The 20,100-nt window shown below is 38.7% G+C and overlaps 1 protein-coding gene across 1 annotated transcript in view; it reads right to left on the reverse strand.

The window, feature by feature from the left end:
- The window catches only part of LRRK1 (leucine rich repeat kinase 1), a 2,417,153-nt gene extending 2,397,333 nt beyond the window's left edge, over positions 1–19,820 (reverse strand). The window contains exon 1 of the mRNA XM_044078686.1: positions 19,527–19,820. The gene's annotated coding sequence lies outside the window, so the exon portion shown is untranslated. The remainder of the gene's footprint in view (positions 1–19,526) is intronic.
- Between the last annotated feature and the right edge of the window lie 280 nt (positions 19,821–20,100).

Here is a 20,100-nt window from a genome sequence, read left to right on the forward strand (position 1 = left end):
ACCTACTAACTCACCTCTCAATAATCTGCCTAACAGTAAGCTATAAAACAGAAACCACCACAATCTGAACATTACTGATCCAACCACAACCTGAACATACCTTTCAGTAAACCATGCATCTCCTGTTAATCACACTCTCATTATCCCTCCCCATAGCAAACATACTTACCTCCTACCAACATTCCCTCAGCCTAAATCTGTACCCTAAATCTCCCACCAAACCTGACTACCTAGTACCTCACTCAAATTTCTACCACATCTCACCTGCCATATTCAATCATTCAATACTAGATTTTGCACCATTAAAATCCACCATTCCTGCTCTAAAAGTTACATTTATAGTACAACTTACTTCCAAATACCTGGTGACTCTTACTAACCTAGCATCTCAACTGATACTTAGTGGGGATATCCATCCAAATCCAGGGCCCCCTCCAAATGATCACTCTATCCCCTTCTATCCCAAGCACACATCACTTGAACTCCATCATAAAACAAACAGACCTACTAGTACTCAGCCTCAATATTAGAAGTATGCTGATCAAAACAGACAAACTCCAAGCTACTTTTTCGCTATAGACTCCTGACTTAGTACTTCTCACAGAAACATGGCTCAAGCCACACAAAGATAATGAAATACTTCTACCTGGTACAATATACTTAGAACAGACAGATTACATAAGAGAGGAGGTGGACTCGCTCTTCTTTTCAAAAACAACCTCACCATCAACCATATTAACATGAACATCCCTAAATTTCAAAATGTATACCTCTGGGGGACAATACTAATACACTTGAAGCCATAATACACTGGGCATCCCAATTCCTCCCACAAGAAACCCTCATTCTAGGGGACGTTAATCTAGACTGGTCTTCCTTTAAATCACCCCCTAACCTGCAAACATATTAAACTCTATGGTTTCAGGCAACTAATACAAACTCCCACCCATATAGTTAATTCAACAAAACAAAGAATCCATCCTTCACTGGATCCCATCTAACTGTCCCTCCTCAACCCAACACTGCAGTATTCTACCAAACCCTTTAAACAATCTCCCTACCTTTTTACTAAGACATGTTAAACCCACAAAAAAATCCCTCCAACAAATAAATTTCAAATCAGAAGACATAAAAATTCAAATCAGAAGACTTCAATATCACCTTTAAATTACAGTGACTGGTCCCCACTCACCTGCCTTCCACTGGACTTGATCACCTTAACACTACCTTTCTAAACATACTTAATCAACTAGCCCCTCGTAAAACCATTATTGTCAAATCAAACTATGTACCCTGGCTCACCAAAATCACTTGCCTACTTCTAAAAGAAAGAGACAAGGTCTGGGACACCTTTTTCAATACTAAAACTAACTCAAATAAGCAATTATTTCTTGAACTAAGAACTAAGGCAAAAAACACTAACAGAGTGATAAAAACACTATTCTGATACCCAAACTAAATACAACTCAAACCCACCAAAATTTTGGGCAGACATTAAACAAATTTTACAACCAGGTAAAACTGGTACCCACCCCCAAACACAAATGGCACCCCCATCAACACTGCAACTCAATTCAATGACCACTTCTTTAACTCAATTCTTAAATTGATTAACCCTCTCCTCCTCCACTATTCTCCCAGATCTACATAACATCCCAAACAACCAGAACCTATTTTCACTCAAACCAATTCCAACTTGTCTCATCTATAAACACCTGTCCAAACTAAAACCTACTACCCTCGCAGCAGACAAACTCCATGCTGAATATCTATGGATCGCTGCCAAAGCCATAGCATACCCTGTCTCTATTCTAATTAACACATCCATAGCTGAACAATCAGTACCCTCTATCTGGAAAATCTCTCACACAATTCCATTACATAAAGGTGGTACCTCAATTGAATTATCCAACTACCAACCAATAGCCACTCTCTCCCCATTGTCTAAAATATTGGAAAAATGTATTCACTGCCATATACTAAACCACCTCCTAACCAATAACCTTCTTGCCAAAACACAACATGGATTCTGCCCATACCACAGCACCACCACTGCCCTCAATTTTACCAATGTTATCAATCAGCAATGGAACCTAGGTAATCTAGTCTCAACTGTTCACAAAACCACACCAACACCAAAACCAGTAATTCTTCTTTATTACGATCTGGTACCTCGGCCTTTCGCCTTCAAAGGATCATAAATACAATGTGCTACCAACAGTATTTATACATAAAAATCATGTTGATTAGCACTAATTATTCTATTAACTTAATTTATTAATTCATCAATCAAGTCTTAAAGAAATCACACAGTATTTTTTTATATAAATGTTTTTCTAAAATGCCTTCAAGTCATATATTCAAGTGCACATGATTATTGATATGAAATACAGAATAATAATAATAATATCAAACAATAATCAACAATCATAACCTAAACACAAAAATTAACAATAATACTGTCTCATAATACTGTCCATTATATTAATTTTAATTTTATTCATTAATTACTTAATTCTAAATTTAATCCATAAGGTTTTAATGTATTAAATTTCAAAATCATCCTAGTTTCTAGTTCAAGTAGTTTTTGAATAAAAATTCCCCCACTTTCAGAACAAAATGGTTTACCTAAAACACAAAATTTCAAACTATCAGAGTGACCATTGTGTTTTTCCAAAAAATGCTTGGCCACAGGACTAGTTTCATTTTGGTTTCTAATGTCTTTTAAATGTTCTAAGATACGAACACGAACCATTCTTTTGGTTTGCCCTATGTACCAAATGTTGGTACAAGAGCAGCCCAGAATGTATACCACTCCTACTGATTTACAATTGAAGCGATATCTTGCAGAGAATGTCACACCATTAATATTAGCCATATTACTGACTCTTCCGCAAACACTACAGTGTTAGGTTTAAATTAACATATTTCTCTAGAAGGCATGTATCTAAAAATAAGGCTATTTCCTTATTCATGAGTCTCTCCAAAGACCCAAAACGATCATCTACCTGCTTGTTAGTACCAACGTTCCATGGATCCATATTAGAAAACTTTCTCTCTCGTTCATTAACCATGTCAGCAAAGCAGGTAGCTCCTGGCAAAATATTCAGCCCCGAAGCTCCACTTGATTGAGTCATTTTACTTGGTAGATGTTGGCAAAAACGAAAACCAGTAATCCAAAAACACTCACGAAATATAGCAGCAGTCAACTGTTCACAAAACCAAACCAACACCAAAACCAGTAATTCTTCTTTATTACGATCTGGTACCTCGGCCTTCAAAGGATCATAAATACAATGTGCTACCAACAGTATTTATACATAAAAATCATGTTGATTAGCACTAATTATTCTATTAACTTAATTCATTAATTCATCAATCAAGTCTTAAAGAAATCACACAGTATTTTTTTATATAAATGTTTTTCTAAAATGCCTTCAAGTCATATATTCAAGTCCACATGATTATTGATATGAAATACAGAATAATAATAATAATATCAAACAATAATCAACAATCATAACCTAAACACAAAAATTAACAATAATACTGTCTCATAATACTGTCCATTATATTAATTTTAATTTTAGTCTCAACTGTCTTTCTAGACTTATCTAAAGCATTTGATATGGTCTCTCAAACTTCTTACTGTCCTCTCGTCTTGATCACTCCACCATGCTCTGGTTTAAAAACTACCTTTGCAACCAGCCGTAAAATGGATGGAGTCCCTATCTTCCCTCCTTCCAGTAACTCTAGGCGTACCACAAGGGTCTAAACTTGAACCCCTGCTTTTCATTTTATTTACAAACAACCTACACACAGCCAAACTTCACACAAACTTGGTACAGTATGCCAGCAATGCCACAATAATCTGCTCAGCACCCTCACTCCAAATCCTTCAAGAAAAAAACAGGAATCCTTCACTGCCTTAGAAACTTCTCAGCTTAGTCTAAATTCCCCTCAAAAAACAACTTATGCTATTCGACACCTCAAAGGCTATTGACCCCATCTCCTCTTTTCAAATATCCTCAAAGGACAACACCCTCATCACCCCAGTTCCACAAACCAAACTCATAGGGACAATCATTGACCAAAATCTGAAATTTGATAAACATATAAACATAGACCCCCAGTCCATAACTAAGGTTCACAAAAAACAGGGCACTCTATCAATGTAAAAACTACCTCTCTATTGGCAGTAAAGTCATCATTGCCAGAACTCAAAAGCTTTCCACATTACTATATGCATCCCCAGTTCTATCCGACCTAAACAAAGGTGACAAACAAAATGACTACTTTCTACAATAAGACAGCAAAACTTGCTACCAACTCCTCATATTGATCCCATCACTCCTTAAACAATTAGGTTGGCTAGAACTACCTAACCTACTTGTTGTTCTTTAAAAGATGACAGGCAGATGGGGAATTTCATTTAGATGCTTTAATATATAGAAACACATCAGGATGGATACCAGCGTCATAAAATATAAACAAACTAGTTAACTCACAGACCTTACATACGTATGTGCTTACATATCAACAGCTTACTACAAAATGGCAGTCAGATTTGCAGTCAGATTTGCACGTGCCCAGTATTTATACACTAGTATAAGTCCTTGGTTAGCTTCTTAAAGACAGACAGGCAGAGAGACACACCCACACACACACACACACACACACACACACACACACACACACACACACTGACCAACATCCACCTCGATTGCCCTTTGGAAAAACAATGCTAGAGTTAGACATGCATTACTATATCTCGTAACATAACAATCTAAACTGAATTTAACAACAGGGACAGTCTTCAGTAAACAACTCATATCAGGAACTTCTGGATTTGTCACTGGAATGGGAATATTCTCTGGAAATTCTTCAGGAACTGGAACACTGGACAACTCACTCTGAGATAGAGTCTTTCTCACAGGCTATGTGCTGTGGTATAGGCTCAGACATTGGTCTCGAATGTTTATGATTCCACCTAAACACTGCTCCTTGTGATTCCACAATGTATGATCTCGGCTCTGGGCAAATATTCTTCATGACAACAATCCGCTCATAACCTTTGGACATTTTTATCCTTATCACTTCTTCTTGTAATGGATTGAGCAGTTTGCTGGTCTTAACTTAGCAGGACTTCTGGGTTAGGAGTTTCTTTAACAGACTGGCTTTCACTGACCTGCTTTTCTTGACACATGGAACCAACAATTGACTACTGATTGGTAATGTTGTTCTGATTTGTCTCGACAGAAGTATCTGAGCAGGCGAACCATGATGTCTATCATGAGGAATATTTCTGAGATTCAAGAGATTTAGGAAAACAACTCTATTATCTCATTTTGACTTCTCTAGTAACTGTTTTGCACTTTGAACTGCACGTTCTGCCAAACCATTTGACTGCGGGAACTCAGGGCTACTCGTGACGTAAGTAAAGTCCCATTCTTTGGCAAATTTTGAACTGTTGACTTGATAAACTGCGTGCCATTGTCAGAAATAACTTTGTGCAGACTACTATGCACTGCAAAATGATGCTTCAGCTTAGTAATGACAGTACATGATGCTAGGTTAAGAAGTAGGTCAATTTCGAACCAACTGGAGTAAGAGTCTACTAACATCAAATAATGTTGACCATTCCACTCAAAAATGTCAGTGACTACTGTTGACCAAGATAATACAGGAATCTAGTTTACGTGAAGTTGTTTCTTCTGTTGATGTGGCTTTGTACTATTACACATGGAAGAAGATAAAAGTGCTCTTTCAATATCTTGTGACATATAAGGCCAAAATATTAGTCCTCTCACCCTTCTTTTGGTAGATTCAATTCCCAGGTGACCACAATGCAAGACAGTAATGTACTCTTGTTGCAAGGACTTTGGAACAGTTACTTCTGGACTGTTCATAATGATACCATTGTCAGACAAAATCTCATCCCTGTAAGGATAAGGTTGCACTTCTTGAGGTAAACTAGATTGCTTTGACGGCCATCCTTGATTGATAAAGTGGTTGAGCCTTTGTAAAATTGGATTTGTGGCTGTGTGATCGCTCAACTCATCAAGACATGTGGAAGAAAAATTTTTCACTTCCATGAATTCAAAATCATGGTTCTCATTCTCATGCAGTTCTGTGGAATTTCTGGGCAATCTGAATAATGTATCAGCAAGATAAAGAAGTCTGCCTTTCTTGTAGACAAGAGTGAAATTATACTTTTGCAATCTCAGTATCATACATTGCAGTCTGGCTGAAGTTGAATGCATAGGATTTCTCAAGATAATGACTAGAGGTTGGTGGCCTGTTTCAGTCTGGATAGGTCTACCATAAACATAATCATGGAACTTCAAACACAATTGCCAAAAGCTCTCTTTCTCGATCTGGACATACTGCATTTCAGTTTGGCCAACAGTTCTCAATGCATAGGCAACAGGTTGATAGTCTTGTAGAATGACTGCACCTAGACCAAATTTCGAATCATCGCATAAAAGAGTAACTGGCTTGTGATCATCACAGTATCAGAGAGTTGGTGGACTAGCAATTCTCTGTTTCAGGACATCAAATGCTGTTTGGTATCGCTCTAACCAAGACCATGATACATCTTTACATGTCAGCTCTCTAACTGGTGCCGATATTTGACTCAAGTCTGGAAAAAACTTACCTAGATAGTTAACAATGCCAAGAAAACATTGCAGGGCTTGAGCATTGTCTGTAGCTGGCATCTCAAGTATGTCTGTTTGCTTATAAAGGTCTGGTCATTGGCCTGAACTGGTAAATAAATAACCAACATAAGTAACGTCTTGTAGCCTGAATTTGCATTTCTGTGGATTGAGGTTAAGACTCACTTGATGTTGCCTTTCCAGAACTTTCTGAGGTTTCTGTCATGCTCAGTTTCACCATGACCTCTTACTAGTATGTTTGTCGACTATGATAGCACAGCGATACCCAGAATAAAGTTGCTCCATTGCACGTTAAAAGACTCCACTTGCAGAATTTATCGCAAATGGCATTCTCAAAAATCTGTACCTGCCAAATGGAGTACTGAATGTAGTGAGCAATGATGATTTCTTGTCAAACTGAATTTGCCAAAATGAATTCTTTGCATCTAAGACAGAAAAAAAAACCAGTGGCATTTGGCATCAAGGCTGTGACTTCTTCGACTGTGCGCATTGGATGATAAGGTCTTTTTAGCACGTTGTTCAAATCTCATGGATCAATACATATTCTGATGTCATGAGCTACCACCATGGAAGATACCTATTCAGTTGGAGTTGCAACTAGACAAATCACACCTTGTCACACCATTTTATCTAAGTCTGCTTTGACTCTGTCCTGCATGGCTATTGCAACTTTACACCTGACAACTGGACTGACATCTGGATCTAACTTCATGGAGTAATGTGGTTCTGATTTGTCTCAAAGAGACAAGCTTCCCTAATTTGTTTTCGAAGAGATCAGCATAGGTAGAAAAAAATGTACTGGGTAAAATCAGAGTAGTGGTCTTGCAAGCTAACATGAGGGACTTCCTTATTAAATGAAAGTAGTCCCATTTTCAAACTGTCTCTGAGCCCTAATAATGACTGGACGTGCCTCTTAACCACATAAAATAAGAAGTCATAGCTTCTCCCAGCAAAGCAATATGAAAGCACTACTGATCCTTCAGTTTTAATTGCTTCAACACCATAAGCAACAAGCTTTGCACACTTGCCAAATCAAGCCTTTCCCCATGACACACTCTCGCAAATGTTTCTGCTGACTTTACATTGCACTTGGAACCTGTTTCAACTTTGAGCTCTATGGGTTTTCCATTTGTGTGAACAGTACAAAATACTTCATTCTTTGCCCTTAAATCTACTGCATTGACTACTTCATGAAGCACTGACACACCAACATAAAGAGTAGGGTTGTAGTTCTCTAATTGATCGACTTGTTTCTTAAAATGTTCCCTCTTAATAAAAGAATGTGGGCCTTTTGATTTACAAGACCTTCTGAAATTGTTCCATTTATTGCATTTGTGATATTATTGCCCAAAAGCTAAACATTTTTCCCTTTTAGATTCATGATTTCCACCACAATTACAACAGTTTGCAATAAAACTAGGTTGGGTCCCATGCTTTGAGTTTGCTGAATCACTCTTATGCTTCACCGAGGGTGTGTGAACTCTGGAATTTGCTGGAAAACTCTGGGGTTTACCAGAGTGTGCTGCAGGGGCTACAGTTGCTGCCATGTGCTTGGTCCTGTTTCTTTTAGCTACATGCTACATACCATCAACATGAGCTTTGTCACTGTACCTTCTAGAGCTGTTCTCATTTGTAAGCATGTATGTGCTTTTCTGCGAGCTTATATATCTGACAAATCTCAATGGCATTATTCAAAGTTAAATCACTGTCACAAAGCAAAATCTCTCACAGCATCATCTTTAATACCACACACACAAGTCTGTCTTTTATCAACTCATCCCTTAAATCACCAGGTCTGCATGTTTTAGCTTTGTTTCAAGTCAGTTATATATGCTGCAAAAGTTTCACCAGGCTTTTGATCCCAAGTGCCTTTCCATTATAACATTTGTCTGGGGGTTACACATTTCTCTAAACTTACATTTTAGCACTCAGGGTCCTCCCTTAACTCAGCCTTTACAACAATATGACTGTTTTCCCCCTCTCCTGTATAGACAGCTGGTGCATACACAAACAAACACTCCCCTTCTATGGCTTCTGACCCAGCTAAATTAAGAAGAATAAATGCATTTGTACAGTCATCTTTATCAGGAAAATGCAGCCTGTATGAAAATGTCATACTCTTGCTCAAACACTCTCCAGTTCTCAGTAATATTACTGTCAAACACTGCATTTTCGAACTCCGTCTGCCATGCCCACAAAATATGTACAAGCACAGTGAAAACACCGCGATAGTGGTGCTGCGGTAGCGTTGTCGCTTCACAGAAAGACGTTGTCCCGTTCGATTCTCAGCTACAGCATCTTCTGTGTGGAGGCATGCGTGAATGGGCGTGCCTTCATTGAAGGTTGTGCGTCAGGGCTGGTAACTCGGCACGTAAAAATCCACTACCAAACATTAGCAGACCAAAGTTCTGCTGTGGCGACCCCTAACCGGGAAAAGCCAAAAGACAAGCCCAGAGAATGTTGTAAGTCACAGTCTTTATGGATATGTTGTTACTGTACCCCTAAGCCGAAAGACACAGAAACAGTGAAAATATGGCCCTTGCAATTATGTAAGAACAAATTGTTTCATGAGCTTGTAATAAAATTCAAATGTGCAGTAAACTGCAAAATACTGTACTTTGCAAAACATGCTCTGTAATGGCTGTATTCTATGAAATAACTTTACTGTAATAATGCACAAACATGCGAACACTTTATACACTTCATATAATTTGGATATCTAATTAATTGGAAAAATACATGCTCAGTGAAAATGTGGTCATCGTTTTATTAATTTTATGCAATTTGGACTTTATTTCAAATGTTTTTCGTAATAATTCAAATATTTTTATCAATATTGGACATATCAGTTTATGCAAATATTGTTTGGAACATTCGGTGTGCCTTGTTTCATATTTTGTGACTAAGAAATAGTGCTGAGCAAGTTTTAATATCCGAAATTCGTTTCTGACCTGTTTTGTGACATATGCATATTATAGGGATGATTCACTCCTTTATAGTCCTCCAGTTTCAACTAAGTGCCTCTCGATCTTAAACTGAAGAATTTGGATTCAATCCTGGCTTCAAGTCCTTTAGACATGCCACTTCTGACATCATGTCGCTCATCCCTCTAACATACATGACAAGCAGGCGGAATATTTAATTTAGACACTAATACACAGAAACACATCAGGATGGATAGCAGCATCATAAAATATAAACAAAATGGTTAACATATAGACCTTAAGTACATACATGCTTACATCTCAACAGCTTACCACAAAATGGCAGTCAGACTTGCACATGCTCAGTATTTACACACTTGTGCAAGCCCTTGGAAAGTTTTTTAAGATACATACACACACATTAATCTACACTACTCAGTTTTAATCATCTTACCATGGCACATCAAATACTATACCACCCCAATAAAAAAACAGCTCTAGCAGGCCTACTCAATCTTTACAACAATGACTGCCAACTAAGATCCACAAATAAAATGCTAACAGAAATATCCAAAAGCAAATATATGTCTGGAGACTCTCTCTACTCAAGTGCAGTTGTAACTGTCAGGACCCTGACTAACATAACTAATACCCGCTCTTTTCTCATTGGTAACACAAATGATGCTTTACACGATAAACTTGTCTTGTAGCAACAGATCTGATGCTTCAAGCTGTATCATAATCTTATGTTAACCACCTGTATTTACTTTCTGTATATTGTTTACATGTTCCTGAAAAGGGCTATACTGAATATTTTTTTGTACAGAACTTTAGAAAGTTTTTTTTCACTATTGATTAAATCTTCCTAAAAAGGACTACATGAAATGGATAACTGGTGCCAGAGCCATGGCCTGAAGTTAAACGCCAAAAAATGCATAGTCATACCCTTTGGGAAAAACAAGGCTACCCCTAGCTACCATATAGGTGGCAATCCACTGAGCACAGAAAAAGTCATCAGAGATCTGGGGACCCAGGTTGACAGTAGCCTTTCGTTTGACACTCATGTTGCTAAAGTAGTTAGGAAAACCTTCTATATCACCCACCTGATCATGAAGGGATTCACATCTAGATCAAGGAGGTCATCGTCCCCTGTACTCATCACTTATTAGACCTATGATTGAGTACAATGCCCGCTCGAATGTATCTGACCAGACACCTGCTGCAGCTTGAAAGGCCCCAAAAGTTCCTCACCAAAAGGATAAAGGGTCTCAAAAATATGTCTTATGCTGCCCGACTGAAAGAACTCCAGCTCTATTCAGTCTCATACCGCTTGCTCAGAGGTGACCTGTGCCTGACATATAAGGCCATGTCAAACCCAGATTTGATGAATATGCTTCACCTCAAAAATCTAGATCCCTCAGAACCACAAGGGCGGAGACTTAAACCTTGACACGGTTATAAATAGAACGTGCTGGAGGGACAGATTCATCACCCAGAGACTCCCTATGCTGTGGAACAAAATCCCGGTACATGTGAGGCAGAGCACCTCTCTGGTCTTGTTCAAGAGGAATCTTGACCAATGGATGGGAGATTGCAGATATACCCCAGGGATTACTTCAGCGTCACTGCTTGACAGAGGCACAGCAAAATGATAGGCATAGTTTTTATTCAAACTAAAGGGGTGGCGAAAGCCACATAACTATGGGCTAGGCTTATAAATGCCCTTGGGCAGATAGCCTAGTATGAACCTATGAACCTATGAACCTATGATTATTCCTGTACAGAACTTAAGAAACTAGCTTGTTGTTTTTGTTACTAACCTGTATGCTATATGTAATTTAATGTTTTTTTTTTTTTAACATGATGTACCATGTGGAACTTTTCTCCCTGGGCCTCCGCTGAAAACCAGCAATTACTGCCCAGTTGGACTTTCCCGGTAAACAAATAAATAAATACAAATTACAGATCAACTGCCATTATTTATCTAGTATCAAGCATTCTTGCTAATTTTTAGACAAACACTCCGGCTCTGCGGCATACATGAATAAATCCCTGACTACACTGCAGGTGATGAGAGTGTTCAATTGATAGCTTGGGTGTCTGCAGAAGCTGGCCAGGGAAGATGATACTGAGAAGGCATAGCTGGAGGTAAAGAAGGTGGCTCTGACTTGCCGAAGGGTAGGCACCTAGCAGGAGCAATAGATGTTTACCTAATGAAGCTCCAAGACAGCTAAGCTCACTTCACCATTTGCACAGCTAGCATGTTGAAGCATGCTTACCTCAGGAGGTAACAACTGTTTTCTCATAAGTATGACCAAGGCTGAAGCATACCTTACCAATTGTAGGAGTTGAAGTTGAAGGTAAGTCACCTCAAGGACCATCAAGCTGACCTGCTTCCTAAAACATGATTCTTGTTAGGGATTGAAGGACTAATGGGGCTCCTGGGTATGAACAAATCACCCACAATGACCTCATCTAACCCAAGAATACCTGGCTCCTATTCTCCCAAAATGAATCGGCCAACTGATAAAAGCAGGGGAACCATCAGGCAGGATACTGGAGAGGGTGGAACTTGTTACAAGCAAATTCTGATGTTTAGTAAGGAAAACCAGATTTTAGGCCATTCAAACTGGATTTGGACTTAGATTTACTACTACTACTACTGCCTTATTTCAAACTACAAACCATATTTAGAATAATATCAATAATGCCAGTTAACAGAAGCAAGTTTAGTTAATCAAAATAAATCTTTTGAGCTTGGTTAATATTTCCCTTCTTCCATCTCAAATTTCCAGCTATGGATTTTACAAAAATGTCTTCATCTTGTTTACACATTTCCAATGCACATACTAAATTTTCTTTATAATACAGAAGTAGATGAGAAAATGTTTCCAGACAAATGCTCCTCAAGGTGCTGTTCTTGATCCTTTTCTATTTGTTTTTCATTGATAACCTCCCTTTTAATCTCTGCCCTCTAAAATACTGCTAATAAGATAAAAAATCTTGCCTGACCTGCAATCTTCTGTTGACAATAACTTTCATTAAACCTGCCACTAATTTTCTAATAATAAACTCTATCCAAGTGCTTCTAAAACCATTCTACAACATTCAGAAGACAGCAGCATCTAGCCTTGTCTTCTATATCCCTTATAAACATATGGTGATTCTCAATACCCTCTAAACCATGATATCTGACACATACTATAATTGAGTCATGTCTCCTTTACCCTTTATCTGACCATAATGATTATATTAGTTCTTCTGCTGAAACTGAAAATATCTACAAATATTTTTGTATCCCTCCCTGCCCATTTACAATCATATTGATGTGTCCTTTTCTCAACAAACTAGTAATAAAGAACAGCCACCAGTTCCAGGCACAAATAAATCAGGTCCCAAATGAAAGTAACAAGTTTAATATTCACTGAATCGCCAGCACAGAAAAAACAGATAACGTTTACAGAAACAAACGTTTTTGTCATCAACTTCCTCAGTAGTGACCACCATAATTACATTTTGCCTTATATAGTGTATTTTGCCACAATTAGTGTATGAACTGTCCAATCATGATGAACAGAGTTGAAATAACAAATGAATAATAAATGAATTAACTAAATGCACCAGCTAACCATGTGCTTTTCTCAACAAAGGATACTAAATAAAATCTGACGTCTTACTTGCCTAAATAACTCAGAATTTACCACTAGTTAGTCCAATCTCCCTCTCAATAAACAGAAAAAGCTACCTTCTTGTTGCTACAACTACTTATAAAATACTTCCATTACACTGCTGTCCTCTTCTTTTTCAAAAGGTAACCATTACAACTAATATCCCTTAACAATTCAATAAACTGTCTCAGCTACCTTATGAAGACCACATTTGTACCTTTTTCTACTGAAACTCCCTTTCATAAAACTTGCCCTAGTCATAAATGTTTTTACAAAATTGGAAATCTTTTCTCTTCCTCTCGTTACGAAAGCACTCAAGACTATTCCCATTTTTATTTTGTTATCCCTGTTCTCTGTAGCTACCCCCTTCAGTTATTTTTTACTATCCTACCTTCCTTCTAATTACATTACTTATACTGTAAATACAATATGTCATTCACATCTGTATGCATTATGTAACCTGCTCCCTCACAATATAATTGCAAGTACTTTGACTAGGTCATACATGAAAAATGGTTTTCAGTGTAGCTTAAATTCTTAGTCAAACATTATCAATAAAATACATTTAAAAAATTCCACAATGTGCTAAGAATCATTGTGCAAAGTACGGATTTGGAAGTATCTGCAGTTCTTAGATTTAGTACAATCAAAGTTTGTTTGATTTTATACAATGGAGGTGTCTTGACCTACATTAGCAGCAGGTATACCTCAAGGTTGGTTAAACAGGATGATACCATTGAGTTCATCCATGTGCAAATCACCTTAGAACCCACTATCATATCTTAATAAACTACAGGTCACAATCTATGTCTCAAAAATGCCACAACCCTTATCTAGACCTACTGAAGGCACTTTCCATTCAACCAAACACTCTCGTCATGGTAAACTTTAACAACTACTCTACAACATACACTGACAGCAACTTGCAGGCACAATGTTTCCTTGAATTTATTAACACAAACGCTTTTGATCAGTTTGTGTGCACTTCAAACAGAGGTTCAAACATACTAGACCTTTTTCTCACAGATATGAGAGAGCAGTTAACCCCCCTCCCCATCCCCCACCTCATGTCATGTCCTCACTGGTGAGGTTGGATCAAAAGTTGTCTCATTCAAAATAAAAATCAACTTGGAAAAAACAGTAAAACCTGTTACACTTAGAAACTATTCTAATGCAAACTACATCCTATTAAGCGACAGTCGGTCAAAATTCAATGCTGTACCCAACCCAGAGTTCACAACAGATTATGAAGAATTATTCACAGAAACACAGTACAAACATGTAAATGGCTGCATACAGGCTGCTGTACTTATTAGAAGTAAGCCCAAAATAAACCCCAAAAAACAAACTACAGTGGTAGAATTATAATCGTAACAGTGTATATAACAAAGGGAAAAAAGCCATGGCCAAAGTCAGAAAAAGCAATTCTCATAACGACAAAGAGCTCACTAATAAAATTAAATAGGAAACTAAGACGACTAATTAAATCCAGTAAGGCCAATTGCAAAGTCAAAATAGCTTCTCAGGCTAAAGACAACCACAAGACCTTATACAGCTATGTCTGAAACCTCAAAGGTAAAAAGCAACAGTGTGCAAAACCAATAGTAAATGGTACCATCTTCACTGAGCAGAGTGACATAGCAAATCTGCCGGGTGACAAATTCAGCTCAGACTTTACCCTCCTGCACCCCTTTTGAAACCCCTACTACCATAACCTCTCTGACTGTCAGCAGGGAGCAGGTCAGTGCAGCACTCACCAAAGCTAAAAACACTGCTTCAATGGGGCCCAACAATATCCCAGGATGCCTCCTAAATAGCCCTGAAACAAGACCTATCAGGACCACTTGAGTTACTGTTCAACTACTGCCTCAAGCCAGTCTATGCTCCAAAAGAATACAGGACAACAATGGTTAACCCCCATTAACAGGGGTGGGCCATCAACTGACCCCATAAACTACAGACCCATTAGTCTGACTAGTCCATTACTCAAAGCCATGGAACAAATTATCACGGAATTGATCAACAGACATTAGCAATCAACAGACACAGGACCCAGTTTGGTTTTGTCAAAGGAAGGTCATGCCTACTTAACCTGGTAGACTTCTCTGAGAAGGTAGCCAAGGCGATCGATGAAGGGAAAACAATGCATACCACTTACCAAGACCTGGCTAAGGCACTCAACACAATACTCCAGTCAGGTATTGTATACAAACTCAATGAACTAGGCATAAATCCCTAAATGAATCACTGGATTCTCAGCTGACTCACAGATAGGAAGTAAGAAGTCAGGATTGGTGAGACCACTTCTACCAAGAGGCATGTCACCAGTGGAGTACCACAGGGCTCTTTGCTTGGCCCACTCATCTACTTCTCAGAGGTCAAGGTTAATGTCAAGGGCCTCTGATTCACCAAGTTCACAGACAACTGCAAATTGGGAACTATCATAAATTCACTCCATGGCAATAACATCCTGCAACAGGGTCTAACACAAACAAATGACTGGTGACAAAGCCACTGATTAAAACTCGGTGCAAAGAATTGCATCATAGAGCTATCTGGGAAAATGTCTACCCAGACAAATGGGTCCATCGGTAAGACACCACTAAGAGTTAACCAAGTAGTTAGAGATCTGGGAGCATATGTAGACAGTAATCTGGCCTTTGACCAGCACATAGCCAAGGTAGTGAAAAATCATTCTGTTGCCCAACCTTATGTAAGAGTATGGCATCCAGGTTCATGGAAGGTGTAGTAGTACTCTACTCATTCCTTATCACACCCATCTTTGAGTAGAGTGCCCCATTCTGCAGGTACCTGACTAGGCATATGCAACATTTGGAACACTACGCAGGTTCCTCGCCAAGAGTATCCAGGGTATTAACGCACTATCCTATACAGATCACTTTACAGCCCTGTCTCTATACTTACTCTCTTATAGATTGTTGAGAGGTGATCTGTGTTTGACATACAAAGCATCCTTAGTACCAGCCTTGAAGTCTTTGCAAATACGCAAAAGGAGCAGCACCAGAAACACTAAATCCAAGGATATGAACTTTGCTTGCAACATAAATAAAATATGCTGGCAAGACATATATGTGACTCCAAGAATCTCCATGCTCTGGAATAGACTCCTCATCCACCGCAGGCACAGCCGATCCCTAACCCTATTCAAATGTAACCTTGACCACTAGATGGGAACTCACAAATTCATCCCCAGGTTGGGTTACAGACAGAAGCAGATAGTAAACATTCTCTAACATTGGGTGGGTAAACATAAATTCATCCCTGGACTGGCCTGCATGTTTCTTATAGACAGAGGCAGACATTAAAACATTTCCTAACTAATATACCCCCCCCAGATTAACATTTTAGCAACCTCCTAAGTAACATACCCCTCCTAAAAAACATACCCCCCCCATTAACATTCACAAGTTACCAGGTGATGCAATAGGGATGGCTTGTATGGTTAGGCTTATAAAGGCCATAGTTGTGTTTACCCTGGTATACCAATGAACCTATGAAAAACAAACGATGATTATGACTGACAGCAAGTTTTATTCAAAGTGAAACAGCAGCTTGTCTGTTTATCTGCAAGGAATGCAAAAAAGGTGCCCGCCACCTCATATTACTCTTCTCAACAAGGAGAAGCACTGGCCATACTCCAAGGTCATCCTGAACTGCTGTGCTCATCTTTCTGTCACAAACACTAAGCCCAACTACTCTGCAAAAGAACCTCCCACTCCTGCTATATTCATCAGAGAACTCATTCATCCAGTCACTACCTAAAGCTCATGACCACAGGTTTGAATAGAGCAAAGATTGACCAGAAAATTGCAAACTCTGACCTGTGATTTAGCCCTTGCTTCACCGCCACAGCCTAGCATAACATCTGCAGTATGTCTTGCTGACACATTAATTCCCCTCTACTTTCACTTATGAACAAGAACCTAATGTACGTAAAAGCTCATCCACTTCAGGAAACTGACCTCCTCCCTACCTATAAATGCCACGCCACACTTTTCCAGGACAAAACCATGACTACTTATTTTCATCTTGTATCAAACTTCTCAACTGTCCCTGATTTTTCACTCAAATTTTAACTCTATCCATCGTAATTGCTCCTAAAACTGTAGACATTTGGAGAAAAGGCAGTGAATTCCACTTAATAAATAATGACAATAATTACAGTTATAGAGTTATGTACTTCAGAAAATGTATATTAATTCACATGTACTTATTCTATGTCTAAAGTTAATAGTACTGATACTTTAAAGGTGTACCTGATTATTTCTGGGTTTGTCTCTGATTCTGTTGAGATTTGTCCCAGAATGGTTTAGAGCTATGTCCAAATACTTCAACACTGCAGCAAATCACTCCAGTGTAAGTTGGAGATAATGGTCACTAGAGGCTAACACGACATGGTCATCTCCAAACAACAAACTGCATAGTCTGATTTAGTCCGATTATACATTACACATTTAACAGCGTCACATAAAGCGGAACTCATTCTGAGTAAAGTGTGAGAACTGTCTTGAATAAACTTTGGCATCATGACAGTTTTGAGTAAATCCCACAATAATTTCCCCATTATATTAATACATAAATTAACTCCTGTAACAATCTCCCATTGTAAGTTATAGTTCTAAAAAGCATTCGGGTAATAAACAAAAAGTTCATGTGGACTCAAGAGAATATGCCCCCTTCAAACATTCCCTTTTCAAGAGTCACTGTCTAGGGAAGAGACAACTTTCAAACAGAGCAAGCACCATGAAGCAGTTATGAGAAAGGTATTCAAAATTAGGGTTACCACCTGCCCCTCTTTATGAAGGACAGGCCCTCTTTGGGCAGATGTGGCGTGAAAAAAACTAAAAAATCGCAAATGAACTGGGAATTTAGGACAAAAATATTTCCCAAGTTTTCTTTAATAGTTGCATAAAACAGTTATGTATCTGAAGCACCTAAGGATGCAATGATGTCTCACACTCAGCCCTCATCAAACCAATAATTCAGTACAATGATCCCTTTTGTATGTAACTCACCAGACACCTGCAACAACTGGAGAGACCACAAAGGTTTCTCACCAAGAAATTACAGGGTACACAAAACAAGTCTTACAATGAAAGCCCTGTCACTACATTCTGTCTCCTATAATTGGTAAGGGGTGACCTGTACCTGTCTTACAGGACAGTCTCCGGAAGTCCAGCCCTGACAGAAATGCTAAACAGTCATAAATCAAACTGCATGAGGGTCAATTGATCAAGGGATGCACAGGTCATGCTGGAGAGATGGATACATCTCCCAGACACTGCCACTTCTCTGGCACAAGCTTCTAATTCATGTGAAACAGAGTATCTCCATGCCCCTCTTCAAACACAACCTAGATCAATGGATGGATGATCGCAAATTTACTCCTGGGGTGTTGCTCATGTCCCTCCTGGGCACAGGAAGTTAACTACCATAGACTTAACTGTGAACTTCTCACCTTACCACTGAAACCGGGGCAATTTGGGATAAATATGGCTAGGCTTGTAAGGGCTTCAAGGTTGTTAGCCTAGTAACCTTCTATGAATCTAAATGTTATATGAAATGGTGTAAGCAACTCAAAGAATAAGTCTTTATTTTTGCAAAAAAAAGTGAAGTTCTGTACACCATGGGTATGTTTTTTTTTCTGCAAAATCTCACCTTTCTACACAAAATTTTCCACTCTTGGAATTTGAAAAGGAGGCAATCCTATGGTCAATTTCAAGTTGTTTTGGGGAAAAAAATTAATAAAACAATATAAATGTGACAGGGTTAGCAGACACAGCTTCAATAAACCTGCTACATATTACTCATCCTCTACTGTTAAAGCTTTCACAGCGAGAAATTTTGTTAGCTGCAGCAAAATGAGCTGCCAAATAAATTGTTTAAAAAAATCGCTCATTCCGAGTTGTATTTCATAAAACTAACCAACCACACAACAATTATGTCTCAAAAGGTTATCCTTCGCTGAGCTCTTAGAGGAAGTACATTACCGTATACTCATTAACTTGTAATTACAATTTGATAATATGTCGCAAAAGGCACGTCCTGCTTTCATTTTATATTGGAAACCCCTTGGAATACTGTAAAAAAAAAAAAAAAAAAAAGAAAAATCTTCAAAAGCTTCAAAGTGCCGGCCAAACCCAGCACGTCACCCACACAGCCCGCCCTTCCATAAATAAATGAAAGGAAAGTTCCTCTGCTGGTCTCTTTAAGTTATAAAAATGCACACAGTTTACCTTTTTAAGACAGTCACAGACAGGGACACGCTAGCCGCGACTTTACTTCACCAGGGTGAGGCAGTAATTTTGAAGGGGCATCCCCAGGTCCACACTCTAATCCATTGAAGCGTGTACCCCAGTTTTAAAGCGTGTTCTTGAAGTACCCCGACAGGGTTCACGTTTGTCACTTGCAAGTCGGAGGAGGTAACATGCACGCTATTTCTAACCATGCCAATGTTTGTTCTTCCTCAAGTTCTGCCCTTCCTCTTCAGCGTAGATAGAATTCATTTTCCAAAAGTAGGAGGGGTCGAAAGACGTTAAAATATGACACTTTGTTTATCACTTCTATGACTGTAAATCAGTGTGTGCCGTTCTGCGGATGTTGAATGTTAGGAAGCAAATTGGCACCTGGCTTACACTTCCTACACACTCACACACACCCAGAAAAGTACTTTTAAGAAGTTTTCTGGATCTGGAGCACGTTTACCCATTATAAACCAGTTCAGCCCTAGCAACAGAGGCTACTGAGTTACACATGGCTTACCACCTGTCCCACTTTATGAGGGACAGTCCCTCTTTTGGCAGTTGTGTC

The sequence above is a fragment of the Protopterus annectens genome, chromosome 7.part1 (assembly GCF_019279795.1).
Source record: "Protopterus annectens isolate FY-2018-M chromosome 7.part1, PAN1.0, whole genome shotgun sequence".
Classification (NCBI taxonomy): Eukaryota; Metazoa; Chordata; order Ceratodontiformes; family Protopteridae; genus Protopterus; species Protopterus annectens.